A 20362-nucleotide genomic window follows, 5' to 3' on the forward strand; every position below is an offset into this window, starting at 1 on the left:
GGAGTCAGTAAGGAGGAACCACATGTAACAGTAAACTACGCCTGATGGAAACAAGATCCAAGGATACCTGTGACGTTAACACAAGATTTCTAACTTTGGGAGCCAGACTGGTCTGGCTTTTGGAAAACAGTGGACTGATGGTGGTCATCTTACGAGACGGTCTTTGTGAGTAATTCCTGCCCTACGTTGTGGAGCAAGAGTGCATTTCTGCATGTATAGAGTAAATACCAAGCACTAGAAACAGTGTTTTGGGGGTTTGTTAGGCTCTGGAGACCAGGTGGCGCATCCAACAATCAACATAGACTTTGTGTTTTTAAGTCCCTGAAGAAGGTTCTGTTAATGAATTGTAGAGACCGAAACATGTTGGGCATTTTACAGCAAAACAGGGCCAAACATTAATGTAGCCTAAGGCCTAGGTCCTGTGAGGTCTTTCAAACCTTGTATCCAACTTTGTATCGGTGTTCTTTATATAAATGTATGGTGTACAGTTTTTTTTTATGTATTGTGGATGCAATTTGGTATGTTATATATTGGGTAACCTTACCTGTTTTTTTATTGTTGAGGATTTTAACATAATAAAAGTTTCTATATTTTTTGTAACTACATTGTACATTCTATTGTTGTGGTGAACTTGGATCAGTGATCACCTACACTACAAAATGTTTGTATTTTCTCTCTTTCCTATACATATTAAGTTTGAGTTTCCTCAGAAATTAGAAAGATAAGCCTCACAACTCCGTTTTCAGGGTTGATCTGGGGCACACAGCCAGCTTGAAAATATCTTCACTTCCAATGTACCCCATGTCAATGCTATATATTCTTTTTTAAAACAATGGGATATGATTAGAGTCAAGTAGCGGGCTATGAAAATATTTCAGCTCACTCACATAGATCAACAGATGGAACCTCTGTATGCCTTCCTGACCGCAAAAGCCATGACAAACATATGTGAAAATGTTGGGTCTGTGGCTCAGTGGACTAATGCATCTGCTAGGGGGACCTGTGTTTGACCCCACGGTCACAGGTACATATCCTGACAGGTCCACTCAGCCTTTCATCATTCTGAGGTTGATAAAATGAGTACCATTAAGTTGGGTAACAATAAACATAGCTTATCGGTCAATAGCGCCAAGATGCCCCTCTGGGGGTGAACGTGCACTCTACAAATACACCTCTTACGTTATGAATTCTACCTTAAAAATACAAAAATAATTCAGAACATTAAACTGATTAACCCAACATCATAACCAAAGGCAGTCAACAGACAACTAATGCTTTTGAAACTTTATGAAATAAATGGAGATGTGCTAGGACTTACCCCTACTAAAAACAAAATAGTTGAACCCATCATGCTGTTACCATTCCTGAGGACTTAACCCCCACCGCTTTTGAGTGGCCAAGAGCACCCATACATCATGAGTTCAAGGGATGGGCAGGAATCAAAATACAGCCAAATGATATTGCCGATTGTCTGCAGGTGCAGGAGTTGTAAGGGGGAAAGCGTAACATCTGACATCTTGGTTCTCTATATATGCACCTGATCAGAGGACGCACACAAATACAATCAAACACTCAACTAAGCCCTTGATTAAAAGCATTAGAGTGAATTGTAGTATCCACTAGTTAGCATCCTTTGTAGTACTGATCACAATTACCTTTACTAAAAGCGGGCAAAGTGACCACGCTCAGCCAATCCGGAAATGTGGCACCTCAATCTCCAGACAATCTATCCTTTTTAGGTCCACACTTAAAACAGCCCAGAAAATGACAAACACAGCTCCAAGGGATTCAGGATCTCACTATCATTTAATGTGCCTCACACTCTGAGGGTAAAACTAATCCCCAAAAACATGACAATCCTCAGAATCATTAACACTTTAATTTTCAAATAAGATATATTCACTGCAGTGTCGTTATGCCTCTGAATATAATATTCAAATGGCAAAACACAAGCATCGCAGATAAGTCAAAGTCAGACAAAACTGCTAAGCACGTGCTAAACAAATATCCCAAAAATGTAACTATGTCACCTGGTTCAAGAACAGGGAGCCACTAATATACCAATCACCCCTGCATGGGGAGGCGTACTAGGGCCAATAACAGCCCATCATCCTAAACATAGGTAGGCCCGAGGGAAGCAAAATACCTTGGCGAGGGCTGGTGACCGATACCAGCCCTGGCACACTCCCCAAAAAGGGGGTGCTAGCAAGTCCGAATCCAGTGCTCTGTTTGAGGTGCGATTAGTTTTATTTTTTTCACTGGAGACTGGCTCTGCACATATAGCGCAAGCCCAATCTCTCGTGACATATTTTTTAAACAAGATGGCTGCCACCATAGACAAAGAAAAGAAACTGAGTCTTTTTTATTTCTGTGGTGGGTATTGAGGACTGGGATGGAGCCCTGTGACCAGAGTAGAAAGCTCTGGTCCATCAGGTAAGTGGGTAAGGAGGGAGGAGGGTGGCGGACGGGGTGCATGGTGTTTTGGTAGAGATGTGGAGATTGCGGTTGGGGGGGAAGGAAGCAACAGAGAGGGGCCCAAATGGTGTAAAAATCATGTTGGCACCTGGCGGAAGGGAACAGGAGGCTGATGAAATGCGGGCAGTACACTGACAGTTCACGTCAATGTTTCCAGACACCTGATTGGCTTAGCGCACTTCCCAGGGCAAACATTTAAAATCAGTTAAATACAGTTAAATAAAAGTACAGGGGAACAAAATAAACATTGTACTGAAATGGAATACCTTGCTTGCCTAAAATTATCAAGCAGAAAGCTTCACCTTGGGCTTCCTGTAACATGTTTTCAGCTTTTGATTGAGAACGCAGTGATGTCACGATAAAGCAGAATCACAGCGGCAGCCAGGAGCATCAAGAAGCTATATTTGCAGTACCCCAGTATTCATGCATGTACAATGCCTATAAAAGACCGCTGGAATATGTCTTCAGAGGAATAATCTGAGGATAAAACAGTGTGCCCAATTCACAAAACATTGGCTTGCCTGTAGATACATTAGTGGGCATCCAAATGGGCAAACTACACATGACTCAAATTGATATATAAGTCATCCATTTGCAACCAGTTGAATTGCAAAAATATCTACCTGCAACCTACTTGTTGGAAGGGATGTATAAGAATTGCCGTTACCACAATTGATCGTGGGAGAATTGACCTTTTCACAATTGATCGTGAAATTTAGATCAATTAGGACATACATGCGGGGGGAACCCCCCGCAGATCCCTTCTCAATCCAAAAACCCCTGCAACACCCTATCCAATCCCATTATATTATTTATTACCCCAAACTCACGCCACACATATATATAAAAGTAAAATAAAGGTAAAGGTCAATTGTGCAGAAGGTCAATTAGGACCACTATTATTAGGTCAATTAGGACAAAAGGTCAATTGTAAAAGGTCAATGTGGGTAATACCTGTAGGAGAGGAGTGTACCTTGTCATAGAGCACTGAAGGAATAATCGAATCAATTAAACAAAGTTGGGTTCTGCGCAACTATTTTATGAGCAAAGTTTCAAGAGAGTGAGTTGGCAGGGGGAAATAAAACGAACTGAAACAAGGATAACTGAGTAGGTTAATGAGAGCTCCTCCTACTTTGGCACGTGACTCATCTAACTGGGGCCTTCAGTCCTAGGTTAAAGATATTCTCCTCTTAGTCACACATGGGGACCTTAAATAATAACCTACATTTGCCATAATGGCACTCCTTTGTTGTGAGTTCAAATAAACAGTCCTTGATAAGTCTCTACCGCAGGTGGAGTTCTCGTGTCTCCATGGAAGTAGAATAAAACCAAACAAAAGTCTTTGGAAAAGCAGACAAAGCAAGACTTTCTTCGTCCATCAGAAAAGTCTCTCAAGATGTCCGCATTCTCTCCTTGACATTACTCAGCCCCTAAGTGTTTTAGTTTCATTGGCCATCGAGGACTAAAGTTAATTTCTAGTGTCTGAGCTCAGGCTCTGGCATAATATTGCAGTGTGATGGTTAGCTGCCATCTCCAACAAGGAGTCACAGCACTCTCCCACCTTTGTGCGGGATTCTCTCAGCTCTCATTCCCAGTCTCAACATGCATGAGTGCTCCCAGGATCAAATGTGTCTTCAGTGCTTCAGAACCCAAAATGCATTGGGCCTCACGCCCGCTACTGAAAACACTCTGAGGAGTTAAGGTATATTCAGCACTCCAGAGCTCACTCTCACAAAGCGCTGCTCACAAAATGGAGGGTTGATCTTCAACAATGCTGCTCTGGCACTGCTGACGCTGCAGCACCCAGACCAATGGCTGTCCTGTCCGCGTCATGGCAATGCATCCCAAGCAGCACTGCATTAGAGAGAAGGGATCTCAGAAAACTCTTTTCATCTTGGAAACTGGGGCGGAAACTGGAGTCCCACACAGCCATACATCAGCACTGTAAATGCACTATTGGTTAATCCGCCATGTGGGAAGACATTTAGCTGCAACATGCAATACAATATTGCTGAGCCTAACAAAGCTGCTCAAAAAGACACAAAGGCATGCAGTCAAACAGTAACTAGGGTCTACATCTGCCTCTGACAGGCCAACTCTCACCTTTACATCTATAACAACAGTCCTGGCCCAAACATAGAAGGTGTTTTGAGCATAAAATAAAACTAAAACAAATGAATCATGGAAAAATAACAGTTTAGCAGTAGAATTACTTTTTGGGAAATGAGATGCAATTCATGACTATAAAAGTTAATGTAAAAAGTAAAAATAGATATATCTGATTGCATACATACTTTTAATCAGGAAAGGGCAATCAAAAAGGACTTATTCTTTGGGTGAATCCGAATCACATGTTCTTATTTGTTATTTGTTGGTCAGTTGTATGCATAGGACTTATACCTCCATCTTGACTGCTTGAGATAGGGAAATATAGATTATGAAGGTTAGCATTGTCCTTATTGCGCCAAACTGGAAGTTTAGTATGCGGTTTTAAGGTGAGAGCCAAAATGAATCAAATTATTTCGTTTTTTGTATCCACAGGTATTTGCTTTATTTGCTTACAGAGCCTTCAATGTGCAATCTCAAACTCTCTATACGTGTTTCACCCTCTTAGAATAAGGGTGCTCTTCAGGGGAGTATCTAAGACTCTTTTTGTCAATTGTCTGTGTCTTCAGGTTAAATAGTTTCATTAGAATTGAAGTCTTAATTTTTGAATTTTTAATCCACAGTGTATTAGTCCCTGGAGCTTAAGGTTGAATTTTGACCTTTTCTGTAGCATAGGATGCGATTGTCCTTCCAGTTTGGGACAATAAGGACAATACTAACCTTCAAAACCTGATTACACACATATATTCACAAAAAGCCAGGCACAATCAGGTGCTCGTCCTCTGCATTATTGCAAAATGTATCGCTGTACCAACAAACATTTTTGCAGACTAATATTGCACATTGAAACACAAATGCATGTTGGGAAACACGTTTTCACGCATGGACCTTTCCCTGCATATTTTTGTTTTTGACAAACTATTATTTATCGTTTAATGATGGAGGAGGTGGTGTGGAGAGGTTGTACATCTTTATTTGCAATGCATGCTGTCCTTCCACAGCCGCATTACAAAACGCTTTAGGTGGGAGAGTTCATTCAAAAGCCTGAAGTTAGCGAGTTTCAAGGATTCCTCCACGGCACAAGCAGACCCCCTGATGAAGCAATGCAACTATAGAAACTCTGCCCTATTTAAGATTACGAGTCACCCAAATCACTAGCAATAATGCCAGGTTGTTGCCTCGTTGTTGGACACAATACAGTCCACTCTCTGTTGGTTTTGCTTTTATTGTAAAGCATTTGCATGATTCAATATGTGGGAGCAAAGTCTTTTTGAAACCAGCACTGGCAAAGCCATCAGTGTTGACTGTGGCGAAGGCATAGGATGCCTTTTCCAGGCACTGCCATGACAGTACAAATTGGCCAAAAGATGAAAACAGCTGAAAAATGGTTTTAGTACCTGAGCACAGTGGTTGAAGTGGACAGGAGTGGTTGGGAGTGGTGTTATATTGTTCCTATACTTTTATTTTAAAATGGAACTGTTCCGGAATGGTTTACATTTAAAATAAAAGTGTAGGAAGAAGTTTAAACAAGCACTTCAGTGCACTGCACTAAACGCCCCCTTAAAAAGCAGGTGTGTTTAGGGATTTGGATTGCACGTGGGAGGGGGCGTGGCAATGAGGTTTGTGGGGAGGCGGCCCAGGCCAGCAGGTAACATAGCTACACTACTTCTTTTCGTACACTTTGACCACTGCCTGAGAATATTATGTCAATGCCTGGAAAATGCCTATATAATGCCTATACAAAAGCCCAAAATGTGTGCCTTGCCTCTGCCTACTTTTACAGGAATTCAGATTTTCAATACCAACGTTACAGAAAGTAATAATTCTATTAAAGACACAGAGGCAAAGGATTATACAGGCATTGATGTAGAGTGCTATGCCGCCCATTCGGTGAGAGGAGCGATGGCCTGTCAGGCTTTTAATGTGGGAGCCAGGTTGAAGGTTATTATGAAGGCAGCAGATTGGTCAAATAAATCGATATTCAAGAGCTTTTATTTCAAACCAATTGAGAAGGTTGCGACGTTGGTGGTAGGTAAGTTTTAAACAAGTATTATCCGAGCCTCCAGGTCTTGACATAGATTTCAGATTTTCAATATTAACGTTACAGAAAGTCATAATTCTATTAAAGACACGGAGGCAAAGGATTATTCCACCCTATTGATTGTGATCAATGTTAAATGTTGTGATGATGATGTTATGAAATGCTTTTACAATGTAAATGGCAACGTCACGATTACCCACCCGAATAGATAAAATGTCGGTGATATGGTTTATGTTGCAGGTTCCAACGCAGGCGGCAAGCCGATGGGAACGTGATTATTGGTTTGGAGGATGAATTCAGTTAGCGTTTACCGGTTGGGACGCAAAGGTTTTAGATCAGCGAAAGAAAGAGGATGATCTAAGATGGTGGACAATGTTTATGAGACTGGTTATGGGCTATTGGTCAAGAAAGTCACATGTTTAAGGAAAGGACCAATAATAATATAAACTACCAAAGACTCAAACTATGTTGGGGATTGCAGTTCTGTGTTTTGCTTCTTATATTGATTATTGTTGCTAAAAATGTTTTGCTGCTCGAGGAAGTAAAGAAGAGAGTAAAGATTTTGAGAAGTTACATTGCGTGTCTTCTTTTACCTCTTCAGAGAATGTCCAAATTTTGTCCAACACCATAATGAACATGTGGAAAGTGGTTGCTTGGCAACACGTAGAAATGTGAAGCCTTAGGTTTGATTAGTGTAAGTCACAGTTTGTCACACCGTTACTGCCACTTGGTCTGGCAGAATTACTGCCAGATTACAAGTGGCAGTAAGGCTGGTAAATCCCCATTCCGGGATTTTCCAGTATTACACGTACCAGTATATATAATGTGTATTTGGTTTATACATGTTTGTTGAATTGTTGCTGATTGAAGAAATATACTTTCTCTCCAGGGATGGGATTGTTCCAGTGGTCATGCTCTGTTTTCCCAAAAACGAGATATGGTTTTAAAATAAAAAATAAAGAACGCCTGTAAAAGGGGGACAGAGGGCCCATTTCCGGTACAGTCTCTGAAAAACCGGGACTTCCGGTCGCTCTAATGTGCAAAGCTCGATGGTCGAACAATCTTAAAACCTAATGAGTTCCCTTTTGTTAACCTGCTTTCCAACGCACGCCACAACTTGCTGCCCTAGATGTGATCGCTGCCCCCAACTCAGCGGGCGTTCAGAGATGACAGACAAAATAATATCACGTTTCTTCATCCTTCATCACTTTCAATATCGCGGTCAAGCACGGCTGCTTTTACAAGCCGCCATTTCATTGTTGTAACAAAGATTACAGGCAACCTAACAGGTAAGGCCCGAAGCAAACACGGAAATTGAGTAGGCCTCGACGGAAGGCACAAGTGCGTGTCTTATCTGCGCCACATCTTGGCGTTTCTAACAACAGAGCCTTTCCCTGATAGCGCCGCGGCAGTCCTCAGGCAATGCCTCGGTAATAAGATACATAACAAATAATGTTTTTCGGCTGAAAAATATATACTTAGGTAATTAAATTGTTAACATGATGGATAGCCTTGGTTTATATTTGAATTTAAAGTGACTTTCGGTGTCATACACCTTGGATGACTTAATATAAAAATATTAAGACACAATTCCAATGAGATTAGGAGAAAATCTGTTTTCATCCATCATGTTTAACACTCTTTCTGATTTTTTTACAGTGAGATAATTTGCAGCAATATGCAGCATTTTAAGTTGCAATTAAAATTACAGTTCTGCTTACGGTGCTGTCGATTGCTAAACACTTTTCTTCTACAAAGTGCTAGTTAATGCACAATATGATATACCTAACGTGCACCCTTTCACTGCCACGGAGAAATGACACTTGCTAATGTTTTATCGCCTTATAAATGCATACGTTATTATATGGACCCATAAGAATACTATGGAGTTGATGAGAACAGTATAAATGCACTTTAATGTAACATAATATAACATAACACAATGAGACTTGCATTATAAAATGGATGTATTAATTGGTTTGGGAATTAACAAAACACATCAACAGTTTAAATAAGCACATGCATCAAAAATGTGTGATTCCACACTTGTTTTTAAAATTACATCCGGGTCATTCTTTCCCTACCCGTCAACCCCCTTTACATTTAATTGGTAGCAGAGTTTGGAATATAATGAAAAGTTGAAAAAGGCATACTTAAAAGTACAAATGTTTGTTAAGTTCCATTTGCTTTTGCATTTTTATTAAATGCATGTGAAAACACATCTGTGAAGTAAAACAGGCAGTTATTGAAGAAAAATGCATGGCAGTCGTTGTTAATTGTGTACTAATGCATCTCTTCGTTATTACTTTTAAGAAAACAGCCCCATTAAACAGAAAACAGGCACTGTTTTGGAATCCTCACAACGGATCTTGGAAGCACAAATCCACAACCTTTTATTTTACAGGCGTGCACGGATAAAGCGTCTGCGTGTATTTAATTTGAGCGTTTGTGGAGGGCCGCATTCACCAGCAAATTGCGTTTTACTGCTAGTTCAACATGCTGCTGCAAGGTGTGGGGAGGAATACAATCCAAAGACGCTATTTCTTTTAATTGTCCCATGGAGGCTTCACCAAATACGTTACGTAGCGCCAGTCACAAAAAAATATGACGATGATTTAGTCTCGATGTCCTTAACCGGTGTGTAATTATGCCTCCATGACATTAGCTCCATGGCCGCTAATACGGTAAAGTTTTAGTGGAAGCAGTGACTGCTGTTGAGCTGGTTATTTATTTGGCGCTAATTAATCAGTAGTGACACTGAACCACGTCCTTCCTCATTATTTAAATGAGTCATTTGTATGGACGAAGCTCTTTGCTTTGTGCATTCCATTAGCGCATTAAATGGGCCCTCGCAATGAGAGCTGCTCTGCTGCTTTTGTGTCTTGCCCGCTTAAGAGGCACAGAGCAGTGGTTTCTGGCTGTGCATTGTTTTGGGCTGGCACATCGAACTCGGGGGTCCCTTATAATGGGCATGTCCCCTCCAGTGTGTTTGCCACTAAGCACTACATCTCTGCGTTCAGTGTAATAGCTGCAACTTCTTAAATGGACGTGTTGTACACATGGCCAGCTGGGGGTTCAGTGATGTTATCACCAAAACTATTGTACTTCGTTGAAAAACGTCATGCTAACATGCTCTTTGCTTTCATTGCGTTAATTTCCACTCATCGCTAAAAGTGTGTTTATGACACGGAGCAACACAATTCGATCCCCGTGTCCGCGCTTAGAAACACCTTGGTATTAAGAGCGTTATAAATAACCTATCATATCATATCTTTTAAATGTACTCACTGAAGCAAATCTCTAAAGTCAAGTTTTAAAAAAAAGGTAAACAAAATATTGATTCTGAGGAGTACAAGGAGAGTCACCCCATCTCCTTTACATTTCCCCAAGGATTTGCGCGACACTGCTGCAGAATCGCTGCATTGTTGTGCCTGCGTCCAAGCCATTGGCAACTCTTTCCCTTTCTGAACCCTGCATCCGCCTGCTGCAGGGGAAGATACCATTTTCTCCACCAGTTATTGTCATGTCTGGGTTGCTGTGGGGGGAGTACAGGGAACCTGGTATTTTCTTTATGTCGCACCCTGTTTGCCGACGCCTCCTCTTTACACTCCCTGGCTGCGGTGCTGATCCAAGGAGACACAGCACAGTGTAGAAAGGGACACATGGGGACAGGAGCACAGACTTCTGATTTTACCGGGGGAGCCGGCACCCCAAAAAAAGAAAAGTCCCATTGAAAATACAGGGACTCTTACGCAGATGGCCTTTCCTGCTATGCAGACGGCCTTTCCTGGAGGGGTGCGGGGGAGTGGGGAGGCGGGACACGCACCCTCATTTTGGCGCCACTGCATGGGGACCATACACAGTATAAAATTATAGATGGTGGCATTCAACTACGGGGTTTTCCGCCTGAGTAGCATCATAAAGAACTCCACTGGCACTCTTGTTGTCTACAAGACATCACTCGGAAAGCCTTGGTGGAACATATCCCTATAGTTGATAGCCATCCCCCATGATGCGATGCAATGCTGCCGAGACAGCCATGAAGATACAGGCCGTTGGTGTGTCAACATCAGCAGCCTTCTCCCATGTGTCCCTGATGTCTGCATCTGTTCCTCTCATTGGTCTAGACCCATTTTGTGTCTTTTGTATGATTTGTTTGGTCTTTACCTATTTCACTCGAGACTTAAGGTTACTGAACTCTTTAATGTGTTTGAACATTCCCATTATAATTATAATTGTTCTTGTTATTTGGGGCACTGTGCATGTTCTAGGTGTTGTGCATGGTGGGCTTTGTCGACCTTAGCTGTCTGTGCCCTGCTTGAACGTTAAGATCCTGAGTTGTTGATGTTGTAGTAGGCGGATTTTTCTGTCTCAAAGTAGTTTTCCCAGCAAATGTGTTCTCTTTCTTGAATTTGTTGAGATCAATGTTGTACTATTTTGCAGCAGGTATTTTCTGTGAGTGTTTCATCAGCGCAGGGAGGGATTGCAGTATGCTATAATGAAGTGTACATAGCCCCATGTCTGGGTTTCTGGGATACCATGTAGGAAGAGTAGGATTCCGACATGGAGGGCGGAAACAATGTACATTTTTCCATTATATGATGGCTGCAGGAAGGGCCATTGATCACTTAGGAAGTGTGTGTCTGTGGATGCAAGTTAAACATTGTAACACAATGATTTCCCCAGGGGAGCCGTTGACATGTAGCCCATGCTTTGGGATTCTCTTTGCAAAAAACTCAACGAGTGCTTGAGGTGGATGGCATAAAGGTTTGCTGAGAGTGTTTTGAGCTTATGGCCCTTTAGTAACGTGCATGCAATGGATGGGGTTGCAGAATAACTCCAACACCAAATAATGGAACCAACTGAGGAAATGGCAAAGATACTGTTTTATTAACAATTATCTAAAACAGGAAGTTACAAAGGACATCAACGGATGTTCGCTCGAGTTCTCAACTATTTTCTCATAAAAACATCCTTATGCAAAAAATAAGTCAGAGGCAATGTTATACTACATGGCAAATAAAAGAAAACCTGTCAAGTGTCGGGATTGGCTTAAGGGGAACATCTAAATATACTTTCTACAGGAACTAGGATTGTGATTGGCTGTTCACTGTCAGGTCAACAACTTATGCCTATCTCTAAAACATGTCATCTTCAACACTATTAAGTACACAGTTTATCACTGGTCTTCAAACTATAAGGCCCTTCGTTATACGGCCCTCTACAATTGGTTGGGATGCTCGTGCCATGTCTGGAACGTTCGGTTTACTTAGCAGCATGTAAGCTCAAACCCAAGTGCCAGGAGGTGGACTTGACTTTACCTTCCCACCCAATAAGCCCAACATCTCTCGTCACCCATGCCTTCTGCCATGAAGATTACCTTTGAACTTGGCCTCTCAAAGTATCATTGTGTCTGGGAATATATGGGAGTGCAGGCAATCACTATCGGTGTTCTAGGACACCAAACTCATCTCTATTTCCATCCTTGACTTACGTCACAGGAGACCACAATTTGGTCCATTTTGCAGCATTTAAATATCTTAAATTAATAAAACCTGGCACCCTTGGTGTTCTTTCTTTACACCTTAGCAAGGGATGATTCATACTTTGCACCTTCACTGCTTTCAAGAATAGATAACTGACCTTAGCTGCTTCAGTTTTGATACCAGGCCATACAGCCTCGTCATCCGCTTTCACAATCTCAGCTTATTCCTGCTGCACCACAGTTCTCGCCTTTTCTCTGCATTGGTCCTGGCTTACTAAAATTCATGACACCGATGTCCAGCTCCTATACAATAGCGGCTTTGCCTGCATTCTATTCACTACATATCGCCAGCTTCTACAATGACTTAGTCTACATGCGTTTCAGCGTCTGTACAATTATTGACCGGTTGATTTTCTGCAGCACTTCGCAGACATGCAATCTTTTTTTTTTGCATATGAAAGTTTACTCCATTCTTAACTTTGTCATTATTTTCTGTAAGATGCATGCATTCTCTTCATCCACCATTCTCTGGGCGTCACACATGTTTCTTGTGACATCACTAGCTTCTCATTTTGCTCCTTTTCATATTCCTTTGGGCAGTTCCTCCCTCAGATTGTGGTCTCTCCGGGAATACATTTGATAGGGTTTCTCAGTGGATACCTTCTTTCGAATATTCGCTGCGGTATTGGTACGACTGCTGGTGTCAAACATGGAACAACCTCAGGCTTCCAACATATAGGAGGTAGGCAGCTGGATTTCCTGCAGAGGCATGTAACTGCGCCTCCACATTCCCCCCTCTAGTCGAGTCCTCCACCACCTCCTCAATTGTCTTCACATCTTGATATTTTCTCTTGAAGAACTGCTTTTTTGGACTCCAGATCTTCATCACCCCCCTCAGAGTGCTGGCTGATTTGACATGCCCATCTGCACTCCAGGTCATGTAGTTGCATTGTCCATTCAGATTGCATTAGACCCATCATCCCGTGTACTTCTTATGATTCTTTGGATACAGGAACTTCGTTCCTTCAGGTGCTACGATCCTGGCCTCTATATACTTTCTGACATCTCCATCCATCAATTCCTTTGGTCCAAACCCAGATTCAACATCGATCATGTTCTTCATTCCTACCACATAGTTTGCTCTTTTCTTATATTGGGCAATCGTTATCCTGATCTCACAGAATCCAAACATCACCATCACCAATATTACTCCAAGAATCTTGAATATGTTTGCCAACCACTGCGGAATCCATGAGAATATGGAAGCAAACCAACTGTCATCCTCAATGTCCTCTGTCTCATCTTCCATCTTGTTATGCAGGTGTGTCAACAACGTTATGGACTCTGTCAAGGTCCCATTCTCGCCATCATGAGAGGTATGAACGTGCAATATGAAGGCCCGATTTTTGTGCAAACTCCTCCTTACATCGATGTGATCATATCAAGGACATATCTGTTCTATAGGGTCATTAGTCGTATGGCCCTCTGCTCTTTTCTTGATAGCATTGAATCCCCCTATGGTGGTATTGATTGTCAGCAGAAGCTGCCATCTCATAATCTGCAGCCACTTGGGATAGGCCATCGTTTGGATCCCAGGCATCAATATAGTCGTAAATAATATTGAGGCAGTCTTGCTGAACAACCTTTGTTCATTAGGAATGGAGTCATATGCTGTTATTGATTTGGCTGAAAAGAAATTCCCTCTTCTGGTCTGATTGAGAAGTTCAAGCAATCTTCTTTTTCTCAAATGTGCATCTGCTTTTGGAAATTCTCCAATGTTCAGGTCACTCTGAGGAGTCACTAATGCTGGAACATGGATTAGCACCAAGGAGCAAAGTCTACCCCAATCCTTGGGCAACTTCATGTAGACCCTAGACCCACAAGCCCAATATTGATCCATAAGGATGGCTGTCCCTTCTCCCAACCTAGAAATGCCAACTGTAGTTCTGCATTCTTTATTATCTCACACATGATACTTTTCGTGTCTTCAGAAACACAAAGTCACATTAGCCAATGGGATTGTAACCATTGGACCTGATTCATCTTCTACCCATGTCGTAGTTTACCATGTTTAGCCCATAACTTCAAACACCAATCGTTCACCCCCTGCGCCCCTTGCACATATACTGGTGTCATTAGACGAGCTGCACAGCACATCATTCCTTCTTCCCATCCCTTCTTGGATTCCCCTTGCAAAGACTAAGAATTGAGTTCACTCCCAACATACAGGTGATCCAGCTATTTCTGTGACATCAGGGCAGTTCATTTTCTTGGGTTTTTTGTTCGGTGCCAACTTGGTTACCATGCGCCTGATTATTATGCCAGACGGCAGCAGACTTCAGCGGACTAGGAGGGTGATTTAACCCATGACTGTGTGTTACATCCAATTGAAACCTTTTGACTTGAGATTTAGCTTTGCCACTAGCCCTGATTTGAAAAAGACACTGGTGTGTCGAAACACGTGTCATCTGTAAAGGGCATTTTTCGATTTAATACAATAAATCAACCTACCCAAATACTCAGTGTGGCGCTCATTTGAGGTGTGAAGAAGCCTTTTAAAAAAGTTCATTTTCTTGATCTCTTCAATGACCACCTCATCCTGTCCTGCTGCAGGATACACAAGCATCTTGCTCTTCCATCCAGGTTCTTTTTCCATCTGTGTGGTCTTGATATAATCATCCTGGTATGGAAACAACCATTTTGATCTCCATTGTAAAGTGGCCCAAATTCCCTGAAATTGTCCTCTAGCCAAACATGCTGCAAGTCACTGAGGCACCTTGTATCGTGTCCTGGGACTTCTCTGGCAATTAAAGTTTGTACTGTATTCATGGCATAGCCGATGAGAGAGCAGACGTAGCAACTCTACTTAGATATCTTTTCCCTCACTTTTCTCATGTCTTGATACCACATGTTATTCCCCAAGTGTGCTGCGTTATCTAGATAGGTATTTATTCCCCCACTATCCCGCTCTGCATCTCTCTTGTGTCTTTTAGAAGCCATGTACAATTCATGAAGTATATCAAAAGAAGTTCCCATAGTAGGGAGATACATGGGGACCTCTTCCACAGTGGAACTGCTACATGATAAAGATTGTGAAAGATGAGGAACAGAAGGACAAAGAGAACAATCATGCAAGTATATATTATGCGAAGAACATAGGCATCCATCTCTCACGCCATCCTACTACCTGTTGCACTTGTTCTTCGCCTAGAACCGTGCCACTTTCCTCTTTTATCATTTTTAATACAATCATCAATTTCGTTATACTTGTAACTGTAAAATCTGCTTGATTATAGCAATAAGAAGCCTTCTTATCACTGGGCCATTTTTAGGGTCCTGTAAGAAAGTGTGAATATCAAAGTCTCTTCTCACAAGAGAAGAATAAGCTTGACGTATAAACACAAAGACAGCAAGCACAAGCCAATGAATGTAACTATTGGTAAGTACCATATGTTTAACTGCTTCAAACAGGTATTTTTCATGGAATTAATCTATATACTGATCTTGTTTCCAATTTCTAATCAAGAACTGACATTTAGGCATAACTCTGACATTTCAATGTATTTATAAAAGTTAATTTCAAAATTACTGGAATTATCTGCAAGTCTTTGCACTCTTTGCTAAAATATCCATAAGGAGTGTCACTGAAATCCAGTCCAATAGAAAATCTGTATTAACCACTAGTTGCTTTATCGTCCTTCTTCGGCATCGATTGAGTCTGCACACGGTGAAATTCTTCATCTCTTACTTCTGGATCAGCAATGGTGGGAGGGTGAGTCTCGCCTTTATAAGCCTTTATGTCACTCAGGTGAAGCCAAGCTTGTCTTCCTTGGACATTCACTGCTGAAGGGGTTATATTTTCAATGCAAAAAGGACCATTGAAACGTGGCTCATGCCACCTTCTAATAAAATTCTTGAGGAGTACTAGGTCTCCAACATATAACTTTGTTGCTGATAATAGTTTAATTGGGTTCATTGTTGGATTGTCTTCTTCTGTGTTCTGTGACCAACCCCCCTCCCCTTGCTCTTGATTTGATATGAAATTAAAGAAATTCTAGAGGTCATACATGTCAAATAATCATGCATCTCATCACCTAAAGTTTTAGATACGCTCTGGGCATCACTTCTACTCCCAGGTGGAGGTGTAAGGGGTGTTCTCATTTGACACCCTGTTACTAGCTCATGCAGGTGGGGTGGTGGTCCGATCCTGGCTGATTCCAAAGGACATAGAAGGATAGGGGTAGGCAATGTAGCCATCCCTTCTTCAAAGTCAATTTATTCTTGGCAATCCTTTCTTTAAGGAGGCTGTTGAGTCTCTCACATATCCCACTCACTTGCAGGTGATAAGCAGAAGAAAACCTATGCTTTATACTCAATAGAAACCTATCTATTCAAATGGCTCATTAACAAAAAGGGGCCCATTATCGGATCTAAGCATTTCACACATCCCCACCTCAGGAAAACTTCACGCACTAAAAACTTTGCTGCACAAGTGGCATTAGGGTGTGTACACAGGCCTGCCTCAAGCCACCTAGGGAAGGGACACACCACCCCTAATAGATACCTATATCCATTACATACTTGCAGCATATCGACACAGTTGATATGTAAATGCTGAAGCAGACCATTTGGTTTAGGTATTACCCCTCTAATTGTTCTCAGTGTATGTCCAGCAGTAAACTTTTAACACACAATGCAGTTTACCAAAAATAGTGCAACGTGCTCCAACAATTTAGGAACGAACCAGTCTTCTACAATCATAGCAGCAAGACTTTCCATAGTTACATGTGCGTGGTAATGCAGCTGTTCAAGCGCAACCTTTAATAATGCTACTGGCATCACTGGCTTTCCAGTGCTGTCTTGTCGCCATAATGCTTCTGTGGGGGATACAGAACACCCCTTTCATTCCACAATTCCTGCTTTTCCTGTGGTGTACTCCCTTGAATCTCCATTAGTTGGTTTAGCAACAATTTATTAAACCCTTCTTGCACTAACATGGTTGTGATAACTTTTTGTTTAATACTCTCAGTATCAAAACTCGAAATATCTGGGGAATATGCAACCCTTTTGGCTTCTTCATCTGCAGTTGTGTTCTGGAAAGAGATAAAATCAGTTTGTTTAGTATGCGCTGCACATTTAATGACCGCCATAGCCACTTGGTGTTGTAGTGCCTTAATAAGCCTATCCAGTAAGGATCCATGCTGCACTGGAGTGCCGTCTGTGCAGAGGTAGCCCCTCCGTTTCCAGCGTGCTAACCCTGCGTGTACAGTTGACGTCACATAGGCGGAGTATGTGTACACTGTCACTTCTTGTTCTTCATGTTTATCGAGCGCGACAATGAGTGCTACCAATTCTGCTGCTTGTGCTGAAAAGTGAGACTGTAGCCTTGCATATGCTACAGCTTCAAATTCTCCATTTAATCTATGTCTCACTACTGTGGCGCCGGAATGCCTTTCCCCACTGGTCTGATCAATTTTTGAAGAACCATCAATAAAAAGAATTCCCCCCTCCTGCTAAAGCATTTTCGTTCGCACGGGAATATCACCATAAAATTCAACATAATTAGCACACATGTGCATGATCGCCTTCTTCTATTGGCTCAGCTATAAATGTGGCAGGATTCACTATTTTACATTTTACAATCTTAATCGGCAGAATAAAAATAATTATCTCATAAGCCGTAGCTCTTTGGGATGTCAATGTACCCTTGGGTTTCTCTAAAATAGCAAATATAGCATGTTCCACGAAGAGTCATGGAGCAGCCCATGACAGTATTTGTAGACTTCTCAATCGCGAACGCTGCAGCTGCTAAAGAGTGTTGGCAAGGGAAGTATCCTGTCATAACTGGTCTAAAATCCCACTGTAATAACCTATAGGTTTGTACCCTAATGTAGTTCTATGGCTAAGCACTGCTGTCATAACTGTCCCATTTGTGTGCGAAAACAAATAAAAGTCCTCAGCATTGGTAATGCCTGAAAGAGGGGCTGTGTACATTGGTTTTTTAAGCTCCTCAAACCTTTCCTCCATTTCTTCAGTCCATTCTATTTTTATTTTTTCCACGTGTGCTTTCTTTAAAGCTGCAGAAATGGTCTTGTGTGTGTACTGTAATCAAACACCCAGGCTCTAACATAGTTGCATAGTCCCAAAAACTGTTGCATTTGTTTCGATGTGTTTGGTTTTGAGGGTTTCATAATTGCCTCAGCTCTTTCAAGTGCCACTTTCTTTCCTTCATGTAAAATCAACTGACCTATGCAAAGCATCTCTTCTTGACAGTATTGTCATTTCCCATTGTCTACCTTATATCCCTTGTCTGCTAGAATAGTCATCAACCGAACAGAATCTTGTCTGCACTCATCTTCTGTGGTGCTACCAATTAAAATATCATCTATGTACTGTATCACCGCACTCTTGAGATCAATATTGCCTAAATCCTTCCTTAGAACTCTATTAAAGATCGATAGGGACTCACAGTACCCTAGAGGTAGTCCAGTATATTTCATTCGAGTTTGGCAGAACATAAAGGAAGTCAAATCTTGTGAGTCATTGTGCAACGGGATCGAGAAAAACGCATTCTTCAAATTGATCGCCGTGAAATGTCGAGCTTTCACTGGGTGGGCAGGTCAAGTCCACCTCCTGGCACCTGGGTCTGAGCTTATGTGCTGCTAAGTGAACCAAATGTTCTAGACATGGCACAAACATGCCAACCAATTGTAAAGGACCATATAACGAAGAGCCTTATAGTTTGAAGACCAATCATAAACGGTGTACTTAATGGTGTTGAAGATCATGTATTTTAGAGGTAGGCATAAATTGTCCACTACTCAGTATTATTGCTGCTTTAGGAATTAGAGGAAACTCTTATCTACAATCTGGTTAATCAGTCTCATATCTTGTACAAGTCTCCATGACCCTCCTTTAGATTTTTTTATAGGATACACCGCGGTGTTGCACAATGATTCTGATGGAACCAGAATCCTTTGTTTCATCAGTGCTGAAATAGTCTGAAATATACCTTCATCAGATTCCTGAGACACAGGGAATTGTTTTGCTCGAGGTAAAATTGCTCCTGGCTTAAACTTTATTTTAACTTCGCATATTCCCTTTAATAAACCTATGTCATAAGGGCCTGTGGTCCAAAGAATGCTTGGCACCCTCTCAAAATCTTCCTGAAAAAATGCCGGACTTTGCCACATTTTCGCAATTCACTGTGGTATTTCCCTCTTGTCTATCCTTATCCAGTATGTGATGCTCATGAAGAACACCACTTCATCATCTGTTTGGTATTCCCTCAACATGTCGTCATCAGTTATGTCAGTCAATCTACACCCTTCCTCGAGAGTTATTAATGTTCGCCATGGTCTACCATCATCATCTACTCCGTCAAGCATTGCCATTTCCATTTGTACTATGGCTGCTTCCAATTCTATAGGGATAGTCTGTCCCCCCTCTTTGTCCATAGGTATTTGCGGTCTAAACAAAAACTCATCAGGTATCCTCACAATTATTCCCACCAAGCCAGGTAGCTATGTTGGTAAAATGCTCACTCCCTATAGAAAAATCTCTGGATCTACCAGAATACCCCACAGAGCCAATTTCCCTTTGAACGCCATTATAAATTCTCCCATGTTTAAATATTTTATTCCTGAAGTGGAGCACACTATTCCTTGATCAGTGAATTCAACGAAAGGAACAGACATGTCACATTCTCCTATAGAGACTGGTAATTCATTGGAAAAAGAAACTCGACTTATAGCTCCAGAGAACCCTTGAGCATTCATGGCAATTCCTGACATTGAATATTTTCCCTCCCGTATACATGAACAAGTTGCTCCAGTTTCTACAAGAAAAGAAGAGGATTTGCCTCCTATCGTCACATCGACCCTTGGGTCCTCTTGGGGGTCTGGTGGTACAGATAGTACTGAACACATCAAGTCACCCTTGGAGCTGTCCTATTGTGGGTACAGGTTATTCTCTGTCTGTGTGCTATATGGTGTATCCATTTGCAGACTTCCTTCAGGGGCACACATGCTCCCTCCTTCTGCCCCAAGACCGGACTCTTTTTCCTGGTCTGCCATGACTAGTCCCCAACTAGTGTGACTATCATCCCCTTCACCCTCATCCAGGTTCAGTCTGCTTAAAGACAATGCTCGATGTTCATCACTGAACAGGATTCCCTTCTCCCTTCGTGATTGAGGCACTGGGGATCAATCATTGTTCCCTCAATTTTCATACTCACTATTTCGCCTTAACTGTTG

The sequence above is a fragment of the Ambystoma mexicanum genome, chromosome 10 (assembly GCF_040938575.1).
Source record: "Ambystoma mexicanum isolate Mex_15411 chromosome 10, UKY_AmexF1_1, whole genome shotgun sequence".
Taxonomy (NCBI): domain Eukaryota; kingdom Metazoa; phylum Chordata; class Amphibia; order Caudata; family Ambystomatidae; genus Ambystoma; species Ambystoma mexicanum.